This window comes from Acomys minous, assembly GCF_964271855.1.
Source record: "Acomys minous genome assembly, chromosome: 17".
In the NCBI taxonomy this organism is placed as follows: Eukaryota; Metazoa; Chordata; class Mammalia; order Rodentia; family Muridae; genus Acomys; species Acomys minous.
The window spans coordinates 17,601,249-17,617,553 of record NC_140500.1 but is presented as its reverse complement, the minus strand read 5'-3'; the positions used below and the strand labels follow the sequence as shown (position 1 = coordinate 17,617,553).

Genomic DNA, 16,305 nt, shown 5'->3' with positions numbered 1-16,305 from the left:
CATGTCCTTTGGGCTAGTATGCAGATATAAGTGAGTATATACCATTTGAGTCTTTCTGCTTCTGGGTTAACTCACTCATTATGATCATTTCTAGCTCAATCCATTTGTCCACAAATTTCGGGAATTCCTTGTTTTTAATAGCTGAGTAGTATTCCATAGTGTATATGTACCACAGTTTCTTTATCCATTCTTCTATTGAGGGACACTTAGGCTGTTTCCACACACACACACACACACACACACACACACACACACACACACACACCACACTAAAAACAAACTAAACAAACAAATGCAACCCAAACAAAGAAAAACTATGTCTTAGTAATTTGTAATTAATTCCATGTTCATGTAATTAATTCCATACTGGTTTCTGGGCAGTTGCAGCTACAGACATGCTAGGAAAGAAGATGAGAACCTAATTCTGGGCCAGGAAGTGTTCCTAACTGCTCTATAGTCTATAGTCACTTGAGAAGGATGCCAGAGAGCACAACATCACCAGGCATTTCTCCTGGCCCAGCCCTGTATCTGATTCTGTAAACCTTCAACCATTAGCCCGGCCAGCCTGCTGCCTGAGATAACCCAGCAGCCCCTCCAAGAAAGAGCCAGGTTAGGGTCAGCATACTCCACTGACCAGAAGGGAGTGGTCACAGTAGGGTAAGAGTCCACGATGTTGCAGTTCATGTGGATGGGGTCCTGCCAGCACATTATCCCCAAAGGGGAGATTCCTTCTGTGGATGCTCTGGCCTGTCCTCTCTGGCTCAGGCCAGCAGGAGGTTGCAGCTCAGCTTGTCCAAGCAGGCTCTGGCAATGCTGAAATGCTAGTGATTGGGGTGAAAGGCAACTAGAGCACTTCCTCCTCCTACCTCAGCCAGGGCCTGGGCTGCCTGCTGCCCAATTCTGCTCAGCTCTTGAGGTTTCAGACTGAAGCAAGAAAAACATTTGCTAAATCCTGACCAGACTTCAGGGTAAAATTGAGGTTTTACCTTAGACAACTACTGTACTTACCAAGAACTGTGTTGTGCTTTTGTAATCATAAAGATTTGGCTCCCAGATTAAACAAAAACACCAAGATGAAAAATCTGTCCTCTATTCTTATTAAACATTAATATAAATCCCGCCATTCTTGACAACTGCCACCTAAGCTATGCCAACTGAAAGTGCCTACCATAGGTTTTGCCTTCATAAGCCCCATGCTCACTCAGCCGGGGCCCACTGCCAAAAGAGGCTTTTCTGACCAAGGTGGAGGGCAGCCTTGATCTATGAGGGTAAACATAGATATTTAGAACATAATCTGACAGCATGGCGATTTACCAAACTAGTACTAGTGGGTTCTTAGGGCCTACCAGCTCCATAGACATGGATTATAACCTCTTTGTAATACCAGGCCTCACTTCTTTCTGTGGAGCAGGAGGCCTCAAAATAAGTAAGAAACCAGTTGTGTATCCCCATAACCTTCATCCCAGTACTGCAGCAGTGGCCATTTTGTGTGGCTGATTGGTGTTGTGAGGGCAAGAGCAGTGATGGTTTCTCCTTTAGAAACCTGCTCAGTGCCTTCTTGCGTTATGGAAGCTTACCAGTAGCCTGATTTGACCAAGGTTTTCTGTTCAATTCCAGATTGGTTTATTCATGTTCTGAATCCATGTGGTCTCTTCAGCCATAGGATCTTGGTAATATATTAATGATAGAAAATCAGTCAAAAACAATGAGACTAGCATGTGTGGTTTGGGAGAGACATCTCGAGTATCCCTTCCAAGTATTTTATAGGATATCTCATGCCTGGAAATGAGATACTGGTTTAATAACTCATGTGTTCTGGCACATTGTCTTTCATGCATGATAACTCACGTCAGTCTAATTTTAAATTATATACCAATTTTTAATTAGCTTACAAATTATTGAATTTCTATAAGGTTTTCTCATCCATTCTCAGTTTTGGTTAATTCATTTCTCAAGAAAATTTTAAGATTGATTTAACTTACTCAATAATTGTTTGTCAGCATCCTAAAACTGGTCTACAGTCTTGAGCCCACTAGTGTTTATTTGCATTCTGAATCATATAATTCAAGTGCCTACAAAATTGCAGAGAACAGAAAAGTAGGAATTGACACACAGGCAATTCTGGACCATGCTAAAAGAATAAAAGATATTATTTCTTTTAGCATATCTGGTTTAAAATTTTAACATGTAACTCATAGCATGAAATCATTTATACCAAGAAATATTTAGAAAGAACAGTAAACTGACAAAATGAGGACTAAATGTTAATCTGTAGAAATTAAGAAACAAGCCATGTGCGGTGGAGCACATCTGTAAGTCCTGTAACAGAGAGGAGAAGACAGGGGGAGCAGGAGCTCAAGGGAAACCTTAATCCTTAGTCCCTTAGGAGGGAGTGTGGGTCTAGCCTAAGACATAGGAAACACAACTCCAGAAACAGAACAAAAGCAAAACAAAAAACAATGGGAAAGCTTTCCTCAGAACGGTATCATACTGGGTTCTAATCAACAAGTCTAGAAAGCCATTCATAAAATGGTAAAACATGGAACTGTTAGAAGCTAAATGAGAGTGAAAGGAAGACTCTGATTAAATTAGAGATGTTTCTCCATATTATCTTCATTAACAAAACTATCCTTGTTCCCCATATGAAACCCATATTTTTAATGGTCTATAAGAAAGCTAAGTTGACAAAAATATGATATGTGATGACCACAGTTCAAAAATTAGTACATTTTGCTGTCTACATCCATTGTTGATATAGTTACCAAGGAACACAGAGCTACCAAATATCGTGTGTAGGGAGTGCAGTGTGATGGACAGTGTGGCTGCCGTTCTATGTAGGAGGCGTGGAGGTCTGTGTGCTCACAGGTAAGTGCTAGGGGAGCCAGGAATGTTAAACACAGAAGGTCATTCCTTCAGAGGAAGTGATACATAATCTGTGAGAGTAGACCTGGTGACTTTTGCAAAAGCTGTGTGGGTGAGACTACACTGAATTATTTCCCAGACACATTTATACATCTAGAACTATGAAAATAACAGCCACAATTGTGACAAAAGGTGATGGTAACAATGGAAACTAAAATGGCCCCATAATTAGCTTCTTACTTGTCTGCTAAACGTTTCTCAGGTGTGACTGTGAGCAATCTGAGAGACTCAGCAAAGCCACAGGCTGACTAGTCAATCAGACTGTGTGCAACCTCAGAGCTGTGTGAATTCATGCATTCGGTGCTTTTCTTGGACATATATCCCGTCTCCAAACTTGTCCCTTAATCCAGTCTGCTAATATTTTTATCCTCAGTCCCAAAGCTCAGATTTGTTGAAATAACTCAATTTCCTAAAGTGAAAAATAGAACAAACCTGCTCTGCCATTCATTTCAGCATTTAATACCTTCTGTGTGTTTTCTTATTTACTAGTGAGATTCTTGGTGCAAAACCCACCAAAAGAAACATGAATTCTGGCTGCACAAAAGCTCAGGACTGAGTCAAACAAGTAATTGTGTGGCTTGAATTTACTCAGAATAACAGGTGATTTTTGTCAGAAAATGTGAGTTACCTCATCAAAGTTCACAGCATCCCTCCATGAAGACACTACACCTTCATGGTTTTGTCTGAGAAGACAGCCCTAAAAACATGAAGACTCTCAGGGAGCCAAATATGGCATGGAAATGTTGGTGCTGGGAACTGAAATGAAGCTGTGTGACCTTGACATCCATGCCCTTAGGCACCTGGCCATGCTGCCTCAGGCCGCTGGTGCACATGATCCTGACAGGCAGATGCCAAGCTCAACAGTGGAATAACTGCTTATTTTAATGTGTATGTTGAATAGTTTACTTCACCTGAAGTTAATAAAAAAAATGTAAGATGAATCTTTTGTCATTAAGTGGCGGTTCCCTGACATGTGCCGGCATTAACCATGTTTTAGCATGCACTAATGGAGCACCTACTGTATGTAGTTGATTGTGGTGCAACAGAAACAGGACAGAAATAGACCATGTCTTCTTTATTACTCTAGGGAGATCATCCAAGCTAAAGAGCCCTAAACATTGGCATCCATACCAGAATAAATGTTTATTTATTTCTCAAACTTCCAGACTTTGGGCAGAAGGTCTGGCTGATCGCTCTGTGATAAAAGCTACTTTGCTGCTCATTCAAGAGGAAGAAGAATTGGTAAATTGTTAAATCAAATTGCTTAGGAGAACATAACACTTTTCTGTAAGCAATGTAGACATCTTTGGACTTTAATTTTCTATGCTGAGGAATAGAGACTTGGATTTTAAACAGCTCATTATCTGAGAGAGTAATTAGATTTGTAAATTAATGACTGTAATCAATCTACTAAATACACAAATATAGATATAGGAATTTTACAATGTAGAGAGAATTATGCTGGTTGGGAGGTAGGAATGACTTCCAACAGGAGTAATAGTTTTAGAAAGTTAGTAGAAGAAAGTAAGTCATGATTGTAGATTAAGTCTCTTACTCCCTTACTCTGTTTTCATTAAAGAGATTCATTCGGGACTTCTTAAAGGGGAAAAGACAGTTATTTTCTATTGGACTAAAATATGTACAATGGAGAAGATCTGGAAGGTGATATATGGTTTATTTTAAATCCTGTTTTGTAAGTATTAGTGAGCTAATTTGAATATTTAATTCACATCCATTTGACTAAAAATTAAATTGTGTAATTTTAATTTAGTTTATAAATTATTGAAAGGCTCAGAATAGGCTGAGGAGACAATTCTAACATATTTTGAAAATTTTCACATATAAGTGGACACCAGCCCTTTATAATAGTGCGTGCGTGTGTGTGTGTGTGTGTGTGTGTGTGTGTGTGTGTGTGTGTGTGTGTGTGTTTATTTACACTGAAGTTTTAAAGGTCAATCTTTAAACAATCTTCTTACTGTTAGAGATAAAATATTTCTAAATGTCTATCTGGAATACAGATTTTGGTTTTCTCTTTCTTTTTAACACACATACACACTTATATAGAATTTCTTTTAAAAATTATGTGTGTGTCACATGCATGCAGGAGCCCACAAAGGAGGGCACCAGATTCCCTGGAGCTGGAGTTCCAGATGGTTGTGAGCTGCCTCGTGGGAGCCGGAACTTGACCCTGGGTCTCTGCATGAGCAGGAAGCACTCTTCACCTCTAAGCCATCGCTCCAGCAGCGTCACAGAAATTCTTAAGCAGTAATGCTAGAATTGTGGCAAAAAACTGCACCTTAGTGTGTTATAAAATGAGTTTCTCTAAACAGAATCAGTATTGACATTGCCTTATGAAAATAATTTCAAATATAGGAAGGCTTGATGTTTTTGTTCGTGTGTGCCTGTTAATTTTTTTCTGTGTATGTGTGTTCCTTAATTGTGCTATGATGTAAAATGCTTACTTAATTTTGATTCATAGTAAATACTATTACAATAGTACGTTTAAAAGTACACATAAGGCACAGTATTGAGCTCAGTAGATGTGTGATTTTACTCTTTGGATGAACTGATGCTCTGACTAGACAACAGTAAGCAGGTAAGTCTGGAGACTGTCACACTACAGTAGAAAGATTTTCAGTTAGGGAAAACAAGGGGAAAGTAAACGTTTTCCCAACAGGATTATTTGGGAATTAAATGAGATGGTGTTAGAGCTCTCACCAGAAGTCTGACTGGGTAAGGACTGAGAATCCACCAAAGGCTTTTTGAAAAGAAGTCAGTAGTTTAAACAGAGTGGCCTAAGGGGGAAAAAAATTGAAGATTGCAGAAAGAAGCTAAAGAATGAAAAAATAAAACATCGGGACATTTACAGATGCCTAGTTGAGGGAAGTTCATAGTTGGATTAGCATTCTGGGCACCAGGGTGGCATAAATTTTTCTGTTCAGGCCCAAGTGCCTCCAAGAAGAAATGAAGAGAGGACAAGGGACAGCTGTGAGGGAGCCCTGCCTACTGCCTAGTGCATCATCATCTCTGCATGAGACAGGCTAGTCTTGAACACACCCTTCCTTTTAACCATCCTCGAGGATGCCTGTGTTAGTGCTTGGCTTCTGGTCTCATTCCCACCTGCAGGAGCTCAGGGTATGGACTAATGCTGTGAGAAAGCAAAGATCCACCAGCCTCTGCTATGAGACAGGCAGGAACCAGATTCTGGTCCACATAGTTGAGGTGCTTTTCTTCTCTGCTTCCAATTCTGTCGACCTACTGTGTTCACTCTGCACATTGAATACAGTTCCTGAGAACCTACTGTGTGCACGTGTATTCATATTCATATATATCTCAATGCCTTCCCTAAATATGAGGTGGCAAAACATTATTTATTTAAAGAAACTGATGCTCTGCAACATAAACATGCTTTTCACATGACTTGTTCATAGCAGAACAAGGACATTTCATCCCCAATTCCCCGAAGTTCTCCTTTTCATGTAAAATTATAAAGATTCTTGCAGGAAATATTTTTCTCCAATGAGGATGCAACTGAAAATTATAGAGGTTTCTCTCAGTTGTATCTTCAATGTTTATATGTGTTTATAATGCTGTCACTGTGTGCTTATTGTGCTTAATACTATGTAATCTAGAACATTCTCAAAAGTCTAAGGATAAATAATGGCTATTGTGATAACTGTAAGAAAGTCCTGAACACTAGGAGCAGCTATTCTTTGTACTTCAGATTAGGACTCACAGGCAAGGATGAAGAAAACAGCTGTGCTGTCATCTCACATACACAAGTGCTTTCTGACTTCTGTTCTTCAGACAACCATTGTATCTGCCAAAAGAAGCTGAAACATATCTGAAACCCTGTGTCCTGCCTCCTGACTGTGAATCTCATCTTGATTACGTCACCATCCTCACCATCATCTCTGCATTGAACTGTCCCTGCTTTCGACCCTCCCAGTACTCAGTCAGTGGCACAAAGCATGGGCTCCGGAGCCACTGTGCCTCTTACAGATGCTCATGTTCAGTTTCTTTATTCTGCAGTGTAAATGTACACAGACACGGATGTGCCATTATAACAGAGGAATCCACAGAAGGAAGCCCAGGCCAGCAGGGGGCACTGGAGGCCTTGTGTGGCCTTGGCCAAGGTCATCTGCAGACAGCTGCAGAAAACTGTTTGCAAACTCCTGATCTCACTCCCACCCCCACCCCCACCTCCAGCCCGACCCAAAGCCACCTCACATCTGAGCTGTAGAACCTTGATTAAAATCTTTGCTCTTGACTCTGACAGCAGAAACCCAGAGTTAAGGAGAACGGGAAAGTGTGGTTTTGAATGACACCTTCAAACTTGTAGATTACTATGTACTGATGCGGTGACACTAAGAATAACTGTAGGTAAACTGAGTTCTGTCCATGTGGCACCTCCCACCCTGTGATGATGCAATAACAGATCATAGGCAGATGCTGGTGACTTGGCGCTGGGATTCTCAGTGTCCTGAGCCGTAGGAAAATGGAGGCACTTACCATCCAGGTTGCTGTGATGGCAGAAAACAAAATTTGGCAGGGACTTATCTCTTTTTACTGTTCTATAAGACTTCCCTTCCCTTTTTATTTCTCACCTCTCCTTTCTTCCATCACCTCTCTATAGTTTATGGATCATACACAAACTCAAGGAAGTATGAAGCTACTGGTTATTTTAGTAGAAGATAAATGGCATCTTTTAAATTTTTCAGTTATAGAAATTTTTGAAAATAAGTATCTATTCTGATAAATTTCTTGAATTTCCACTTTTATATAAAAAAACTTGCTAAATTTTCCATAGTATTCAAAAGAAAAGATTGGATTTAGAGTATAAAGAAACTTAATAAAATTACTGTTAAAATAGACACTTAGAGACTCTAATCACTCAATGTCAAATTTAATTACCTAAATTGAAGCATAGGCTATGATCCAAATAAAAAGAGTCGCTGGTCTTAGAGCCATTTATCAGACAATCAGTTCAATGGCCCTGTTATTTCTTAATAACTTCTTAGAGGAGTCATTTTTTTGATGTCCTATACAGTGGAAAATAGTGATTCATAGGGGAAGCCAATTAATCCTTAGGAGGTCCAAATTTTTCTCTTTGTGTTCAATGTCCTTTCCCCATTGTTAAAAATCCCTTGGTCTCTATAGATCATGGACATGCGTGGTGGTAAATGAATAGCAACTGTCCATGTGTGTCCCCATCTGAGATCCTGACGCAGATCTATCAGTCCTGCTCTCTGGGCTAAGGTACCTTGCTTGGACCCAAATTATGTCAGTTAAAGTCACTACTGCTGCTCCCTCATGCCTGGTTTCATCTTTCACCTTGGGACAATTATGGATGAGCACCTGTGGATTGTCATGAGGCAAGAGGGCAACGAGATCGATGATGGTTGGTTTCTCAAACTGGAGTCAAGTGTGGTCCAGGAGTGGGCCTGATACTGGGTCACACAGGCATTAAACAACCAGTATCCTGGTGTCCCTCAGAAGAGGACCTCAACAATGTGGGGTACTGCGAGTATAAGTTTCTGACCCAGAGTTTAATCCTTAGTTCATTTTTATCTTACTAGAATAGCGGTAGTAGCTGCCACAGCTCTTCTGCAGGCGGACCTTCCTGAGGCTTCAGGGTGCAGTTGCTTAGACAGGCCCATCACGAGACATTTTCATGGCCCCAGCGTTTGAATTAAAACCTGTTTTGTAATATCATTTATTTTGTGAGAAACCAGATGAAAAGATTTTGAGACATCTGGAAGTGCTAGTGCTGGAGTCAAAATCAGAGATGATTTTAAAGCCTCAAATGTCTTCTGTTTAGTCTCAGTCCAGATTAAGGACTCAGTGCCCTCCCCCATGTGCTGGTGCATAGAGGCCTGTCTCTATCTGCAGACTCTGGTATCCAGAGGCACAATACCTTACCACACCCAAGAACTCTCGAACCTATCTCTTAGTCTTTGGGGTTGGTACCTACAGGATGGCAACAATCCTACTCCAAGACAGGCTCTTTTTTTCTCCTCTCACGTGTTAGCCAAAACAGGTAGGTAGCCTCTGATGTACAAAGCTGGGTTTTCTTCACTAACATTCTGTAGCCCAAAGTCTTTAAATCTTGCAGAGGGTTAGTGGATTCTATTCATATCTTATTTTAGTTTTAGAGAATAAGAGGAGGAGGTCAAATCACACAGCGTGCAGAAAGCAACCTGGCTACCCTGAGCACACATCATGGGGTGCTAGAGCAGACAGTAGGGACAGGAGGCCCAGTGCCTGAGTGCTCTACCAGCCAAGTCTAGTCTGCGGGGGTGGGGGGTGGGGGGTGGGGGAGCTTTGGGGGGGTGCAAACCGAGACAAAGAGAACATCCATTTGCCTCAGTGGCAGCCTTGAAAAGCTGGTTGGGAAGGTTTCTTCACAGGTGGCTAGGGGCGAGTGTAGCTAGGGTAGTCTTGAGTCCCAGCCAGTGGCAGCGGGAATTAGGAGAGCAGTGAGAGTACTCAGAGAAAGGAGTTTGTCAGGGATAGTAAAGGGGGGTGGGGATGGGATTCCACCGTGAAGACAGTGGAATGGATCTTTGGGTTTTGTATCCTGGACTTCGGCACCAATTTTATAAATAAAAGTAAGAAAATAAGATGCCAGGTAACAGTTAATAGATGAGAAATTTATTAAATGAGCATGGGGAGAAAAAGAAAGAAGGGAAGAGGTTACCCCAGAGAGAGAGAAGGAGGGACAGAGGGATAGAGAGAGAGGGGAAGAAAGAAAGAGATAAAAGAGAGAGCCAAGAGAAGGATTCGGCCTTTTATAATCATGCCTACCCCATGGCAGGTAGGCAATGACATCACAGGTGAAAGACTGAAGCAGAATCCTAACACTTAGCATGCCACGAATGTTGCCATATTAGAATCCACCTATTAGACACTGTTTTTTTTTTTTATGTATTTATATATACATGTGGCTGAGACTCACGCCCAGGACTCCTTGGGGACAAGGGTGAGCTGGCACAGGGTCAAGGACACAGATTCCAGGAGTCAGGCAAATGGCAGACGGTGACTCATTTATTGCTGAAATAGGGCACGCCTTTATAGCCCCCTCCTGTGTCCCATTGGCACCTAAACTGTGAGCTGCTGTGGCTCCTCCCCCTTGGTTCCCATCGTTACATCACCAGTCTCTGGACAGTCAGTCTCTGGGCATGCCTGGGCAGGTCTAGGCAGGTCTCCTTCCTCCTACATGTGTAAATTAATGCATATGTGAATAATGATCTTGCGCTTTGATACTCACTAGTATACATACGGTTTTTAAAAAATTATACACAATTAAATTTCCTTAATCTTAGAAAGATCATACTTGATTCTCATTGTGAATATTATAATTTAATTTAATTATTTTAACACTGTCTCATCATGTAGGTTTGGCTGGCTTGGATCATGCTTTGTAGACCAGGATGGCATTGAACTCACAGAGATGCATTTGCCTCTGCTTTCCTATGCCCCACACTGCTAGGCAGGTCTTTTTGTTTTAGGTGTTTGGTCAGAAAGTTTTCTAACCCCATGGGTTTTTATCACAAGGTACCACAGGATAATTTATGTCTATAAACATTATTTTTTTTCTTTTGAAATTTTTACCACATGCATATGCCACTTAGTATGCATGTTTACATGGAAATTTTATTTTTAAAAATCATATATTGACAAACCGCACCATGTTTGGAGTGCCAGTAGTGAGACTGACTGGACAGCTACCTGGCATGTATAAGGCCCTGGGTCCAGTCTTCAGCACCGCAGAAGAGATAGGCCTTTTTTATACTCAGTTCCTTGGAGCAATTCCACCGGCATAGTTGGCATGATTCCAATAGACCAGTTAAACCGTAAACCAGCTAGTCAGAAAAGGTGACTGTAACTGCAGCTGCTGGAACCTGGAGCAGCAGCTGGAACCCAGAGCAGCAGCTGGAACCTGGAGCAGCAGCTGGAACCCAGAGCCTCGAAGCAAAGTGTTCTCTGGAGTGGTTCCCGCCACTCCAAACATCACCTGTTCCTTCACAAGTCTGTTTTCAGCAGAAAAACACCACACACCCTCACACAAATCTGTTTCACATCCCACACTTGGGATCAAAACAAAAGCATGTTTACACCCACTACACACTCCTCAGCAATCTTGGTAATCTCAATGGAAAGAGTGGCTTCAGCCTTCAATGATCACACAGGACGACATTAGCTCTTGGCTGCCACACAGGTTAGCTTGGGAATTCAGCTGCCAGGGCCAGAAGATTCCTGTGGATGAGGAACTTGGGAGACTGGCCCACCTTAGCAAGGCAAAGAGGCAGTCTTTCCTAGTGGTTAGTGTAACCATAGTCCATGTAGAATCATCTTCTTTAAAGGAGACCGTAGGGCTGCCCTTAGGAACTGGTATTTTGTTTTTCATGGTAAGCTTTCTTAAATATTTTAAATGCTATATTCAGCAGATCTCTGAAACATTTTCAGGATCATATAACTTGCATACTTGATTTAAAATACATTTAATTTGTCTTTAATTTCTTGCTTTAAGTTTAAACTTGAAAACATATAGAAGGCTGAGTAAAACTTATTACTGTAAATGAATTATTTGTACTTAGCATGATTACAAATATTGCTCTGAGTATATTAAAACATTTAATCACTTATAAGATGACTATTACCTTTTATGTCTTGATTCAAGCTTGTAGGTTTTTTATCACAAGGATTTAAATTTTATTTTTGTTTATTTTTAATATATTTTATTAATTTATTCATATTATATCTAAATTGTTATCCATTCCTTGTATCCTCCCATTCCTTCCTCCCTCCCATTTCCCCCTTACTCCCTTCCCCTATGACTGTGACTGAGGGTGTCCTCCTCCCCCTGTATATGCTCATAGGGTATCAAGTCTCTTCTTGGTAGCCTGCTATCCTTCCTCTGAGTGCCACCAGGCCTCCTCATCGAGGGGACATGGTCAAAAATGGGGCACCAGAGTTGGTGTGAAAGTCAGACCCCACTCTTCACTCGACTGTGGAGAATGTCCTGTCCATTGGCTAGATCTGGGTAGGGGTTCGAAGTTTACTGCACATATTATCCTTGGCTGGTGCCATAGTTTGAGCAGGACCCCTGAGCCCAGATCTGCCCATCATAATGTTCTTCTTGTAGGTTTCTAGGACTCTCTGGATCCTTCTATTTCCCCATTCTTCCATGCTTCTCTCACCTAGGGTCCCAATAGGAAGTCTTCCTCTCTGTCCCACTTTCCTGGTAAGTGAAGGCTTTCATAGGACAGGCCCCTTCGGGTAGTGTCCAGATATAAGTGAGTATATACCATTTGACTCTTTCTGCTTCTGGAGCGCCACCCCCTCTCCCTGGGGCTGACTACCAAGGTCCAGCTATTAAAGTATTGAAGTCCAGCAATCAAAAGCCCCTTTTTACTCTCCTAACTAACATGCCCAATTAAAATTAAACACCTTATCCTAACACAGGTTTGACCCTTGAACCTTTGTAAGCTGCCATTTTCCTAAGGGCCCTGTCTGTCTCCTCTCTACCCAGAGGCAATCCTATGTCCCACTCCAGGAAAATTCCTCCTCACCCCTCTCCCTTAACCCTTTCTCTTCCTCTCACTTGTTCCATTCCCCTTCTCCCTCTTACTCTGTCTTCTGTCTTTGTCCCTCATCCCAGCCATCTTCTTTCAGATAAAAACTTGGATTGAGGAGTCCTGAGCCAATACTTCGCCTTCCAAGGCCACAACTTTCATTTTGGACAGGACCGTATGGACACAGGATGGAACATAACAGATGGGTCTGACCCCTAAGGATAAGAGTGACTAGGGCCCATGTCTTAGGGTTTCCATTGCTGTGAAGGGACATCACGACTTTTATAAGGGGAAACATTTCATTGGAGCTGGCTTAAAGTTTCTCTCTCTCTCTCTCTCTCTCTCTCTCTCTCTCTCTCTCTCTCTCTCTCCATCCCCTGTGTATACTCTCCTCTCTCTTTTTGTCCCAGCTCCCTGGTTTTTCTCTCTTTTATCTTTAAGTTGGATAGAACTTTAGTGAATTAAAATCTACCTCTTTGACTCTCGGCTGTTTTTGCTTAGACCAAGGCAAGAGGAGCTGACCAGAAAGCTGGTCCCTGCTGAGGAGGTCTTCCCTGAGACAGGTTTTCAAGACCCAGCCATCCTCACTTAGCTTCCAGAAGGCTGGAAAAAACTGCCACCAGATTCTCATTCCCAGGTGTGTGTGTGTGTGTGTGTGTGTGTGTGTGTGTGTGTGTGTGTGTGTGTGTGTGTATTCTTCCCTAGAGACCCTCATTTACCTAGAAGTTCCACTTTACCTCTCCAGCCTCTGGCCATCAGATTTCTATTTAACCAATCAGAAGATGAGAGAAGTGTATTTTTACAAAATACTGAGGCAGGTAAAGAGCCATTAAAAAAAAAAAAAGTCAAGCCAGCAATCAACTCCCTGTACAGAAATCAACATTTGAATAATACAAAAACAGCCTTCACATAGTGCACAAAAGGTTATTGTAACTGTGCATGACATAAATATATTTCCTTTTTTTTTTTTTTTTTAGGACTTAAGATGGCTCTGAGGTTTTCAAACCCTCTGTGGTGACTGTAGCGCTAGTCAGGCAGCCTTACAGAAGTTTTGGTGGAAGTTGCTACTTCTTTCCAGAAATTTTCATTCTTACAAGGTTTGAGAAGGCCTGGCAGCTACAGTTGTTTTGCTTTTAGGTTGATTTCCAAATTACAGTGAAACTCCCTTTGCCGTCCCACCTTGGCATAAGAGAAAAGTGTGTGAAGTTGATGTGATTAAAAATCATCTTTGCACCATCAAATTCTAAAACATTTCTCGGTTTTCGGTTTATTTACTTTACAGGACATCACATTCCTCTTGTCACAATCCCTCTCCAAATATTTTATGTGCTGAAAGGGTGGGTGGCTTCAGAACCGGGCAGGTGACAAATCACTGGCAGCCTGCCTGGAGCATCCATGTCAGCTGATTTGAAAACCCGCCCCAAGTTCAGCCTTTGTCTTCCACAGGCCTCCCTGATTGGTTCATTGCTTATCGAGAAGATCAGTGCTGCAGAGCCCTCATGAAACTGTTATCTGCAGAGGGGCCCACCTTCCCAGATTGCCCGGAAGAGGGAGAAGACCACAGTATGTACTTAATGAAATGTTAACTAAGTTAAGGGGAGAGAGGGGAGCTTCTTTAAGTGAGCTGAACCTCACTCTTATTACCCTGCCAGGGTGAGGCTGGGGCCACCGCTGTGAGGACCTGTGGAGCGGTAGGAACGCACCACTGCAACTCTGTGATATTCGATTATGCCTATGCCGTGTGTTAGTTAAACGTGTTTGGGGAAGAGCAGCCAGCAGCGAACTTGTTAGTGCATTGGGAATTTGTTGTTAGCTAAGTTACCGAAAGTGCCATGTGTGTGTACGAAAGGCGATGTGTGTGTATTGACGGATAGTGGCCTGTTGTGGGTGTTGGGTTTGATTGAACAAGTTCCCCATCAGAGTTTATTGTCCTCAATCTTTCATGCCGGTGGAATGTCTGTGAATTTCCCACAGGCTTGATGGCCCTGCATTCGTTCTTGTTTTGTTTTGGATTTTTTTTTGTTGTTTGGTTTTTTGTTTTGTTTTGTTTTGTTTTGTTTTTTTGCTTTTGCCAGACAGGGTTTCTCTGTGTGTAGCCTTGCGTGTCCTGGACTCACTTTGCAGACCAGGCTGGCCTCGAACTCTCAGAGATCCGCCTGCCTCTGCCACCCCCGAATGCTGGGATTAAAGGCCTGCGCCAACCCACTGCCTGGTATTCATTCTGGATTCTGAGATCCCTGCTGCTGCAGGGAGAAGTGAACGGCCCTTCTGCGTTTGTAAAGTAATGTTGGTGTCTGGATTTCCGAAGGATTGTCTAGAGGACTTTGGACATGCCCAGGCTTATCCCTGCCATGCAGTGCAGACCTAAAGTGCCCTCCTTCACTCTCTTTTCCCGACTCCCACAGCCTGTGGCGCGCTCCGCCCCCTTCACCAAACTTCCTGGCTGTAGGAAATGCTCCCCCTCCCTTAGGACACTGGTATACAGTCTCCAGAACAATCTCGGTCCTAGTGCTCACTATTGTATCCCGAGTTTTTCAGTAGGGTGGGGACGGGAGATTGATACCACCCCCAAGTCCATCTTCTTGAAACGGAGCGGCAAGTGTGGGTCTCTCCACCTGAAAGCTCTGCCCGTGAGTTGTGGCTTAGGCTGCCTGGTACCAAGTCACACACTCCTCACAGTAAGCCAGCAGCCCTGCTGTGCTGGCAAAAGTTACAAAAGTAAAGATTTCCTTTGTTCTTCAGACTGGATCCTTCTACTTTGCTATTCTCCCATGCTTCTCTCATCTAGAGTCCCACCTCTGTCCCAGTTTCCTGGTAAGTGAAGGCTTTCGTGGGACATGCCCCTTGGGCTAGTATGCAGATATAAGTGAGTATATACCATTTGAGTCTTTCTGCTTCTGGCTTAACTCACTCATTATGATCATTTCTAGCTCAATCCATTTGTCCACAAGTTTCAGGAATTCCTTGTTTTTAATAGCTGAGTAGTATTCCATAGTGTATATGTACCACAGTTTCTTTATCCATTCTTCTACTGAGGGACACTTAGGCTGTTTCCATGTTCTGGCTATTATGAATAAGGCTGCTATGAACATGGTTGAGCAAATTTTCTTGTTGTGTGCTGGAGCATCTTCTGGGTTTATTCCAAGGAGTGGAATAGCTGGGTCTTGAGGAAGCCCTATTCCCAGTTTTCTGAGATAGCACCAGATAGATTTCCAAAGTGGCTGTACTAGTTTGCATTCCCACCAGCAATGAAAGAGTGTTCCTCTCTCTCCGCATCCTCACCAACATGTGGTGTCATTTGAGTTTTTGATCTTAGCCATTCTGATGGATGTAAGATGGAATCTCAGAGTTGTTTTGATTTGCATTTCCCTGATGATTAAGGAGGATGAGCATTTCTTTAAGTGTTTCTCGGCCATTAGCTATTCCTCTGATGAGAATTCTCTGTTAAGTTCCAAGCCCCATTTCGCAATTGGGTTGTTTGGTTTTGTGGTGTTTAATTTCTAGAGTTCCCAGGCTCTTCCCCACTTTTTCCTCTAACTGAATTAATGTCTCTGGTTTTAAGTAGAGGTCTTTAATCCACTTGGACTTCAGTTTTGTGCATGGTGACAAATAAGGGTTTAATTGCATTTTTCTACATGTAGACATCCAGTTAGACCAGTACCATTTGTTGAAGATGCTATCATTTTTCCATTGGATAGATTTGGTTTCTTTGTCAAAAATCAAGTGAGCAAATGTGTGTGGATTCATCTCTGGGTCTTCAATTTGATTCCATTGATCCACCAGCCTATTGCTTTGCCAGTACCAT

General features: G+C 42.2%; 2 protein-coding genes across 3 annotated transcripts in view; both read left to right on the top strand.

Annotated features, from left to right (window-relative positions):
• KLRF1 (killer cell lectin like receptor F1) overlaps nt 1-16,305 on the top strand; it is a 163,850-nt gene that overhangs the window by 3,356 nt on the left and 144,189 nt on the right. The gene's annotated exons all lie outside the window — the stretch shown is intronic.
• The window catches only part of LOC311588637 (C-type lectin domain family 2 member D-like), a 116,242-nt gene that overhangs the window by 49,980 nt on the left and 49,957 nt on the right, over nt 1-16,305 (top strand). The gene's annotated exons all lie outside the window — the stretch shown is intronic.